The sequence below is a fragment of the Eptesicus fuscus genome, chromosome 16, assembly GCF_027574615.1.
Source record: "Eptesicus fuscus isolate TK198812 chromosome 16, DD_ASM_mEF_20220401, whole genome shotgun sequence".
Taxonomy (NCBI): domain Eukaryota; kingdom Metazoa; phylum Chordata; class Mammalia; order Chiroptera; family Vespertilionidae; genus Eptesicus; species Eptesicus fuscus.
The window spans coordinates 52,433,881-52,444,914 of record NC_072488.1 but is presented as its reverse complement, the minus strand read 5'-3'; the positions used below and the strand labels follow the sequence as shown (position 1 = coordinate 52,444,914).

At 45.7% G+C, this 11,034-nt stretch overlaps 1 non-coding gene across 1 annotated transcript; it reads right to left on the bottom strand.

The window, feature by feature from the left end:
* Nucleotides 1–6,131: 6,131 nt before the first annotated feature.
* LOC129151955 (small nucleolar RNA SNORA74) lies at nucleotides 6,132–6,335 on the bottom strand. Its single transcript, XR_008558662.1, has one exon. It is a non-coding gene; the product is annotated as a small nucleolar RNA SNORA74 (small nucleolar RNA).
* Between the last annotated feature and the right edge of the window lie 4,699 nt (nucleotides 6,336–11,034).

Sequence of the window (11,034 nt, the reverse complement as noted above, 5' to 3'; positions counted from 1 at the left end):
CTTTTTTCTTTCTTCCTTCCTTCCTTCCTTCCTTCCTTCCTTCCTTCCTTCCTTCCTTCCTTCCTTCCTTTCTTTCTTTCTTTCTTTCTTTCTTTCTTTCTTTCTTTCTTTCATCTTTCTTAATCAAATCTATTGGGGTGAGACTTGTTAATAAAATTTTAGAGCTTCCAGGTACACAATTCTATAATACATCATCTGTATATTGTATTGTGTATTCACCACCCCCAAGTCAGGTCTCATTCCATCACCATTTATCCTTGCTATACCCTCTTCTACCAACACCTTTCCCTGTGGTAATCACCATACTGCTGTCTGTGTTTATGAGGTTTTTTTTCTTTGCTTAATCTCTTTGCCTTTTTCACCCAGCCCCCCAACCTCTTTCCCCTCTGACAGCTGTCAATCTGTTCTCTATATCTGTGAGTCTGTTTCTATTTTTTGTTAGTTTATTTTGGTGATTAGATTCCACATATAACTAAAATTATAAGATATTTGTATTTCTCTAACTGGCTTATTTCACTTAGCATAATACTCACCAGCTCCATCCATGTTGTCCCAAAGGGTAAGATTTCCTTCACTTCCTTTCTTTTTTACAACTGAGTAGTCTTCCACTGTGTTAATATTCCACAGCTTCTTTATCCACTTCTCTACAGATGGGCAGTTGGGCAGCTCCCAAATATTGGCTATTGTAAATAAGGCTGCAGTGAACATAGTGGAGCACATATCTTTTTGAATTAGTGTTTGGGTTTCTTCAGATATAGTCTCAGGCTAACTTACTCCATTGTATGTTCTTGTGTCTTTTGTCAATTATTAATTGACCATAAATGCATGGGTTTATTTCTGGACTTTTTATTTGGCTCCAATTATCTATATGTCTGTTTTTATGGCAGTACCATTCTATTTTTTATTACTATGGCCTTGAGTATAGTTTGATACCAAGTAGTTTGATTCCTCCAACTTTGTTCTTCTTTTTCAAGATTGCTGTATTTGTTGTGTTTTTTTTTTTTTGTGTGTGTGTGTGTGGTTCCATATATATATTTGGAATATTTTTTGTTGCTGGTGTGAACTACACCATTGGTACCTTGATAGCAATAGTGTTTAATATATAGATCACTTGGTTAGTATGGACATTTTAATGATGTAAATTCTTCTTATCCATGAACGTGGTATATGATTTCACTTATTTGTATCTTCTTAAGTTTCTTTCTTTCTTTCTTCAATGTCTTTCTTTCTTTCCTTTTTTTTGTTAATCCTCATCGGAGGATATTTTTTTATTGCTTTTTAGAGAGAGTGGAAGGGAAGAAGGGAGGGAGGAGGAGAAGTAGAAAAGAGAGAGAGAGAAAACCAATGATGTGAGAGAGAGCTGGATTGGGATGGAAGCTGCTACCAAGGTATGTGACCTTGACAAGGTAGGGAGCCCTTGACCTTTCAGTGTTTGTGCAGGCATTCTAACCATTGAGCCACACCCACCAGGTATTCATTTTCTTCCATCAGTATCTTACAATTTTTCAAGTACAGGTATTTTAAATCCTTTGTTACATTTATTTTTAGGTTTTTTTTTTTTTTTGGATGCAAAAAATTGTAAATGAGATTGTTTTCTTAGTTTCCCTTTTGATAGTTCATCATTGGTGTATATAAATGCAACTGTTTTCTGAATATTTATTTTGCATCCTGCTTATGTAATCAATTCATTGATCAGTTCTGGTAATTTTTTGGTGGAATCTTTTGGGTTCTCTATGTACAGTATTATGTCATCTGAAAATAATGACAGTTTTACTTCTTCCTTTCCAATTCAAATGCTTTTTTATTTTTTTCTAACTGCTGTGGCTATGACTTTGAGTATTTTGTTGAATAAGAGTGGTAAAAGTGGTAAGGTCTTTTTCCTGATCTTAAGGGAGTCACTTTTACTTTTTGTCCATGGCGTATGATATTGGCTGTAGGTTTGTCATATAAGACCTTTATTATGTGAAGGTGTGTTCATTCTATTCACACATTGCTGAGAGCTTTTATCATCAATGGGCACTGGATTTTGTCAAGTGCCTTTTCTGCATCTATTGCTAAGATTATGTAATTTTTATTCCTTATTTTATTTATGCTGTGTAATTTTTATAGATTTGCAGATCTTGTATCACCCTTGCATATCCCAGGAGTAAATCCCACTTGATCATGGTGTTTGATCTTTCCAATGTGTTGCTGTATCCACTTTGCTAATATTTGTTGAGGATTTTAGCATCTGTGTTCATCAGGGATGTAGGCCTATAATTTTATTTCTTTGTAGTGTCTCTATCTGGTTTTGGAATTAGGATAAATACTGGCCTCATAAAATGAGCTTTTGAATCTTCCCTTGTTTTGAATTTTTTAGAATAGTTTGAGAACAACAGGTATTATTTCTTCTTTGAATGTTTGGTAAAATTCATCTATAAAGCCATCTGGTTCAGCATTTTTGTATTTGGGTTTTTTTTTTATCACTGCTTCAATTTCATTAGTTGCACTAGGTCTATTCAGATTTTCTACTTCTTCCTGATTGAGTTTTAGAAGTTTTATATTTCTTGCAATTTATCCATTTTGTTCTGATTGTTCAATTTGTTGTCATATAGTTGTTCGTAATGTTTTCTTACAATCATTTGTGTTTCTGTGTAGTCAGTTGTTACTTCTCTTATTTCATTTCTGATTTTATTAACTGGGGTCCTCACTTTTGTTTTTCTTGATGAGTCTGGATAAAAGTTTTTCAATTGTGGTTTTTGATTATTTTGTTGTTGTTAATTATCACCAGAGGATATTTTTTCCATTAATATTTTTTTTGAGATAGTGGAAGGGATGGAGGGAAAGGAGGAGGAGTAGGAGGAGAGGGAGAGAGAGAGAGAGAGAGAGAGAGAGAGAGAGAGAGAGAGAGAGAGAGAAATGTCAATTGGTTAATTGGTTCCCTCACTCCTGTGAGAGAGACACATCAATAGGTTCTCTTCTGCACATGCCCAAGTAGGGTTAGGAATTGAGCCTGCAATCCAGGTACATGCCCTTGACCAGGAATCGAACCCACAACACTTATTTGTGTGGATGTTCTAACCATTGAACAAATCTTGCTTCATTGATCTTTCTTATTTTCTTATTTTATTTCTGCTGTGATCTTCAATATATCTTTTGTTCTCAATTTGAACTTTGTATTTTTATTTTCTAGTTCTAAGGGTGAAGTTAGATATTTTTTTTTTGAATTTTTCTTGTTTTTTGAGGTAAGCCTGTAATGTTATGAATTTCCCTTTTAGAACTACTTTTGCTGTGTCCCATAGATTTTGGGTTGTTTTTTTCTCATTTTCATTTGCTTCAAGTTATCCTAGAAAATATTCCATGTGCATTTGAAAAGAATGTATATTCCGCTGCTTTGGAGTGAAATGCTCTGCAGATATCAATTAAAGTATGTCATTTAAGGTCATTGTTTCCTTTTAGATTCTGTCTGGCATACATATCCATTGATGTCAATGGGGTATTATAATTCCCTACTATTCCTGGATAGCTGTCAATCTCTCCCTATATGTCCATCAAGATTTGCTTTATATATTCAGATGTTCCTAAGTCAGCTACATAAATGTTTACTGGGGCTATGACCCCTTGTTGGATTGCTCCCTTTATCATTATGTAGGGTCCTTCTTTGTCTCTTAAGATAGCCTTTGTAAGTATATTTTGTCACATATTGGTATTGCTACCCCAGCTTTTTTTTCATTCTCATTTGCATGACATATTTTTCTATCCATTTACTTTCAGTCTGTATACCTCATTCTGAAATAGGTCTTATTTTCCTATCCATTCAGCTACCATGTTTTTTGATTGGAGCATTCACATTTAAAATGATTATTGATAGGTATGTATACTTTACCATTCTATTCTTTTAGCAACAGTCCTCTTTTTTTCTCCTTCTTGACCCTATAACAGTTCTTTAATACTAGTTTGGTGGTAATGAAATTCTTTAGCTTTTGATTATCTGGGAAGTTCTTTTTTCTCTGTCAATTTTAAATGAAAGCCTTGCTGGGTAGAGTCTTGGTTGTATTTTCTTGCTTTACATCACACTGAATATTTTCTGCCAATCCCTCTGGCCTGAAATAATTCTGTTGAGAAATATGCTGGTAGTCTTATGGGAGCTCCTTTGTAGGTAACTACTTTTCTCTTACTGCTTTTTCTCTTTGTTTTTAATCTTTGCCATTTTAATTAAGATGTGTTTGGTATGGGCCTTTTTGGGTTAATCTTGCTTGGGACTCTCTGTGACTCCTGGACTTGTCATTTTCCTTCACCAGGTTAGGGAAGTTTAAGTCATTAATTCTCTTAATAGGCTCTCGATCCATTGCTCTTTCTTTTCTCCTTCTTTTACTCATTTGATGCTATTCATGCTGTTAGGATTTATTTTGTCCCCAAGATCCCTTAAACAGTCTTCATTTTTAATTTAATTAATTTTTTTTTTTTTTGCTGCTCTGTCTTCTGCTACCTTTTCTTCCAGAAGATTCAATCTTCTGCTTCATGCTATTGCCCATTTTTTCTAGTGTACTATTCATTTCAGACAACGTATCCTTTATTTCTAACTTTTTTATTGCTTATATGTTCTTTTTCGTGCTTACTATCTCTTTATTGAAGTTCTTACTGATTTCATCCTCTCTTTCCCTAAGTTCCTTTAGGATCCTTATTTTATTTATTTTTTTATTCTGTATCTGGTAGGTTACTTGCCTCTACTTCTCATTTTTTTTTTTTTCGTTTCCTGTACTTTATTGCAGGGCATTTTTCTTTGTCTACCCATTTTGGCTGTCTCTGTGTGTATGTTTCTATGTATTAGACTTGTAGACACCCAATCTTGGTAGTGTGGCCTCATGTAGTCGGTGTCCTAGTGGCACAGTCTTTTTTCCAGTGCTGAGTGTTCCAAGAATGTTCCTTGTGTGTGTTTTGTGGGCCCTCCTGTTGTAGTTGAGTCTATATTGCTATTGTCCTATTTATGTATGGGGTTGACTTTCTGGTGGTTGACTATGAGGATCAACCCTGACCACATTGTATGAGCTGATGCACAGGTGCTGACCACATGGAGCAGAATTCACCTCAGCAGGTTCTGCTGTCCTCTAAGATCTCCCTTTGGATATGCCACTTGTGAAGCTAATTGGATCATGCTCTGATGTCATCTGCAGTTGGCCACTGTGTGCAACTGAGAGGGACTCTGGTGTTGGCCAATGTCAGATGCTTCCTGTGACTGGCCTTGGGCATTCTATTTGGAGCTGCAAACAATTCACAGTTGGTGGCTGCCTCTGCTGGTTCAGAGTGAGAGCAGGAAGATCCAAGCAGTGCACCAAGGCTGCCTTTACTTGCACTTGGCTGGGGGAAGATCAGCAAAAGTCCCAAGGCACCCCTGAGTTCTGCCTCTGCCTACTTCCACATGTGGGTACCTGTTAGTCTCTGTCACTCAAAGAGCCTCTGGAGGTACTCAAGTTGCATGAGGTAGTTTCTCAGTGAGTCCCAGGTAGAGATGAGTGGTGGTCACCCTATTGATACAGGTTTAAACTTGGTGACTGTGCAGGGACTGAGGCCAATCAGCAAATGTCCCATGGCATACCAGGTCTAGCTGCCACCTACTGGGTCCTCACACCCCTTTGAGCAGGGTACAAGAAACTCAGATCTACTTTCTTGTAAGAATAAAATTAAAAGGTCCAAACAGTCCACATGGCAGGACTTAGGGTATCAAGGATGTATAGTCTGACATCAGCCATGTGAGCTTAAGGGCTTTGCAGAAGATCTGTTGGTTGTAAGATGCCATAGAGCTGCTTCCTGTTGTGGACTATTAATGGTCCCCTGGGATGCAGCAGGGGAGTGAGAGCATGGTGGGGTTACACAGCCTGATCAGGTCATTATTTCACACAGAGTTTGGTCCCTTCCTGTGTGCCTGATCCTCGCAGATGCGACCCTCCATTTCCATCCTAAGATAACTGCAGTTCTCTTCAGATGTCTGACCAGATGCATGTTCACTGGCAGCCTGCGTAGCACCATCCCTGCCTTCTTTCCTCAAGGCTGGGTGAGCCAGGCTGGTTGGGGTGCAGGGAAGGGCAGATGAAGGTCCCGTAGGTGGGTTGAGATGCTATTAGAACCATTTAGATTTTTTTAACTGTTTTTTCTGTGTCTGCTCTTTCACTAGAACAAAGCAACCAAAGTGATGCTTAGCTCTCTCTCATGGAAGCACAGTTCGGCCTTGCACCAGTGCCACATGTCACCAGATCAGTACAGGGGGCAACAGGAGGAAAAAAGACAGGACATTCCTCTCCCAGCAGTGCAACACCATCACAGGCATGATGCTGCCTGGAGAGCTGACCACTGCTGGAGCGCTGAAGGCTTTTAGGTACAGAGTGAAATGATCTGATTTATATTTTTTAAAGATCACTCTGATTTTTATTTTTATTTTTTATTAAAAATTGTTTTACTAATTTAATTTTTTCAATTAGAGCTGACATTCACCATTAGTTTCAAGTGTACAAAATAGTGGTTAGACATTTATATAACATATAAAATGATTCCCTGATAAGTCTAGCATGGGGTCTCTTTTAAAAAGGTATGAATCTTATTCATGAGGGCTCCACCCTCATGACCTACCTCAAAAAGACCCATCTTTTATTTATTTTTAATCAATCTTATTTGGGTGACATTCATTAATAAAATTGCATAGGTCAGGTGTGCAATTCCATAATGCATCACCTGTATATTGTATTGTGTGTTCACTGCCTTCAAGTCAAGTCTCCTTCCATCACCATTTATCCTCCCTGTGCCCTCGTCTCTCTCCCTCCACCTCTCACCTGCCAATTCTAATCCCCACCCCACACCTGCCAGCCCCCACCCACCACCACTACCTCCCACCCCTATCTCCCATGCTTACTCCCCACTTCCACCCCATGATTACCCCCACCCCCAATCCTCCACCTGCCACCCCACATCCCACACCCCACACCACACAGCTGCTATCTGCCACCCCCCCCCAGCCCCCACACCCCACCCCCACGGCTACCCCCACCCCACACCCTCAAAGCTTATCCCCAACCCCTACCCACCAGGCCCCTCCCCAGCCCCCACCCCCTTCCCCTTCCCCTGCTTGTGATTTGACATTTGAAATGATATTTGAGATGTGTCTTGAGGGCTCAGGTAGGATTCAGACAGATGAAGAGGGTGAGACTGTGCTTCAGGTACAGAGAGTGGACACTCAGCCTGGAGGCAGGAGAGATGAAGACTGGACAGACCAGAGCATATGCCCCTCAGGTGCCTGTGAGTGAGGGGTCAAGGCAGGGAAAGAGAAGACCCTCCATGGAGGGAAAAGGCAGAGGGGAAAGGGGACCAACCACAAAGGGATCAGAGCAGGGGAGACAGGTCCCCTCCATGGTAAGGCAGGGCAGGGGGACAGGGAACCATGAGAGGGGGTGGGCAGTGGGGACAGGAGACACTGGGAAGGGGCAGGGATGGGGAAGAGTGGATAGGGGACTTCCATTGAAGAAACAGGACAGGGAAAAGGAAGACCCTTCATGGCTGTGACAGGGCAGCGGGGACAGTGGACCCTTCTTGGTAAGGACAGGGGACCATCCATGAAGGGTTCAGTGTCCCCCATCACCTGGCCCTTTTCCCCTGGCCCACCTGTGCTATCCCATCCATGGATGGCCCCCTGTCCTTGCTAAATGGTGTCCACTGTCCCCGCTGCCCTGTCACAGCCACGAAGGGTCTTCTTATTCCTTGCCCTGTTGCTTCAATGGAAAGTCCCTTAAGCACCCTGCCCTGTGGGGACAGGGGAGGGGGAGGGGGACCCCTCCATGGAGTGGGGACAGGAGAGGGACAGGGCTGGGGAACAGAGGACCCTCCATGGAGGGAATGGACAGAGGGATAGGGTTCCCCACTTTGAGGGGACAATGAAAAGGTGAAATGGACTGTCCATGGCAGCAGCAAAACATGGAAGACAGGGAACCATCCATGGAGGGGAAAGTTCAGGGGGACAGGAAACCCTTGTCATGATCCCCCCTGGAACCACTTCCCTGCCCCTCAAATGGGGGTTCTTTGTCCCCTGCCCTATCTCCTCCATGGAGGGTCCCCTGTTTCCTCTGCTCTATCCCCTGCATGAAAGGTCCCTGTGCTCTCTGCGCTGCTCCCTCCATGGAGAATCCCTTGTTCACCATTTCCTGGCCCCTTAATATGAGGGGTACCCTCTCCCCCTACCCATTCCCCTCCATAGTCAGAGGGGACAGGGCATTCTCCATGGAGGGAGCAGGGCATTGCCCTTCTTCCTCCAAGTAGGGTGCCCTCCCCTCTCTGCCCTGCCCCACTCCATGGAGGATGCCTTTTTCCTTGTCCTGTCCCCTAAAAGGGGGCTTCTTTGTACCCCTGCCAATTCCTCTCCAAGGAGGGTGTTCTCTCAACGCTTCATTGTCTTCTCCATTGAGACAAATGGGAACTGGTACCAGGAACCTCCCCTTTGAGGGGCAGGACACGGGGGAGGGGTACCCTACATGGAATGAGTACAGGGGACCTACCATGGAAGGACAGGGCTGGGGAGGGGGAAGGAGACCCTCCTGGAAGGGACAAAGAGGGGAGACAGAGGACATTCCATGGTGATGAATGAGCAGGGGTACAAGGAACCCCCCACCAATATTTGAAGGGACATGGAGTATGAGCAGGGGGATAGAGAATCTCCTCTTTGAGGGGATCTTTGTACCTCTGCCCATTTCTCTCTCTGGAAAGAGTACCCTTTCTCCCTTGCCCTGGCCCTCCCCTGGCCCTGTCCCAACAAAGTGGGGTTCCTTATCCCCCAGCCCATTCCCATCCATGGAGGGTGTCCTCTTACCTATGCCCTGTACCTGGAGATGAATGGGCAGGGGTACAAGGAACTTCCACTTTCAGGGACAGGACAGAAAGGAGGGGGCACCCTCCATGAAGTGAGCTCAAGGGACCCTCCATAAAGGGGACATGGAGTGGAGACAGGGGTCACTTCATGGAGGTGAATCAGCAGGGGGATTGGGAACCCCCCTTTGAGTTGCAGGGAATAGGGGAGTGGACACCTTCCATGGGGTGGAAACAGGTGACCCTCTATAGAGGGAATGGGGAGGGGAAAAGAGGAACCTCCAGAGAGGGGAATGGCAGGGGTACCAGAAACCTCTCAAAGGTGCGGTTCCCTGTCTCCCTACCCATTCCCCTCCATGGAGAGTATCCTTTCCCCCTCTGCCCTGTCCCTCTGTGGAGAGCCCCCTGTCCTCATTCTATGGAGCATGCCTCCTCCCCATTGCCCTGCCCCTTAAGGGGGGGGGTTCTCTATCTTCTTGCCCATTCCCCTCCAATGGGAGTTCTCTCCCAACCCCACCCTGTCCCCTCAAAGAGAGGCGGTTCCTTGAATGTCTGCCTATGCTTCTCTCTGGAGGGTCTGTTTGCCCCCCTCACTTTATCCTCCATGGTGGGTCCCGGTCTCCCCCTCATGGAAGTGACCCTCCCTCTTGCACTGTCACCTCACAGAGGGGTTCATTGTATGCCTGCCCATACAACGCATTGGAGATTCCCCTATCTCCCCTTGTCTTTCCAGTCAAGGAGAGGGGTGGTTCCAATCACCCTACTGCCTCCCTTCCTTGGAATATCCCGTCTCCCTTCCATGTCCTCTCTATGGAGAGTCCTTTGACCCCATTTCATTGGAGGGTTCCCCTCCATCATACTCTTCACCTCAAAGGGGGGTTTCCTTCCACCCCTGCCCATTCATCTTGATGTGGGGTCCACTTTCCCCCTTACCCTGTTCTCTCCAAGGATGGTTCCCTATCCCCTGACCCTTCTCCCTCCATGAAGGGTCCCCTCTCCTCCCTGCCATGTCCCATCCATGGAGGGTTCCCTACAACCTCTGTTCTGCCCCCTCCATAGAATGTCCCGTCTCCCCCTGCCCTCCTCTCTCCATGGAGGGTCTGCTGTCCTCCTTGCCCTCTCCCCTCCATGGAAGGTTCCCTCTCCTTCCTGCCCTGCCCCCTACATGGAGGGTCCCCTCTCCTCCCTGCCCAGCCCCATGCATGAAGGGTCCCCTCTCATCCCTGTCTTGCCTCCTCCATAGAGGGTATCTTCTCCTACTTGCCCCCTTCATGGAGGGTCTCATCTCTTCCCTGCCCCCTCCAAGAAGGGTCACCTCTCTCCCTCACCTGTCCCCTTCATGGAGGATTCCATATCCCCCTGCCCTGCCCTCTCCATGGAGGGCCCCTTCTCCTCCCTGCCCTCTCTCCTCCAAGGAGATTTCCCTCTCCTCCCTGCCCTGCCCCCTATTGGAGGGTCCCCTTTCCTCCCTGCCCTCTCACCTCCATGGAGGATTGCCTGCCCTACCTGCCTTGCCCCCTCCATGGAGGAACCCCTCTTCCCCTATTCTGTCCCCTCCATGGAGAGTCACCTCTCCTCCCTGCCCTCTCCTCTCCATGGAGGGTCCCCTCTCCTCCCTGCCCTGCCCCCTCCATGAAGGGTCCCTTATCCCTCTGTCCTGGCCCCTCCATGGAGGATCTCCTCTCCTCCCTGCCCTCTCCTCTCCATGGAGGATCCCCTCTCCTCCCTGCCCTCTCTCCTCCGTGGAGGGTCCCCTCTCTTCCCTGCCATGTCCATCCATGGAGGGTTACCCACAACCTCTGTCCTGCCCCCGCCATAGAATGTCCCATCTCCCCATGCCCTCCCCCCTCCATGGAGGGTTCCCTGTCCTCCTTGCCCTCTCCCCTCCATGGAAGGTTCCCTCTCCTTCCTACCCTGCCCCATCCATGGAGGATCCCCTCTCCTCCCTGCCCTCTCGTCTCCATGAAGGGTCCCCTCTCCTCCCTGCCATGTCCCATCCATGGAGGGTTTCCCACAACCTCTGTCCTGTCCCCTACATAGAATGTCCCGTCTCCCCATGCCCTCCCCCCTCCATGGAGGGTTCCCTGTCCTCCTTGCCCTCTCCCCTCCATGGAAGGTTCCCTCTCCTTCCTACCCTGCCCCATCCATGGAGGGTCCCCTCTACTCCCTGCCCCTACATGGCGTGTTCCCTCTTTTCCTGCCCTGCCCCCT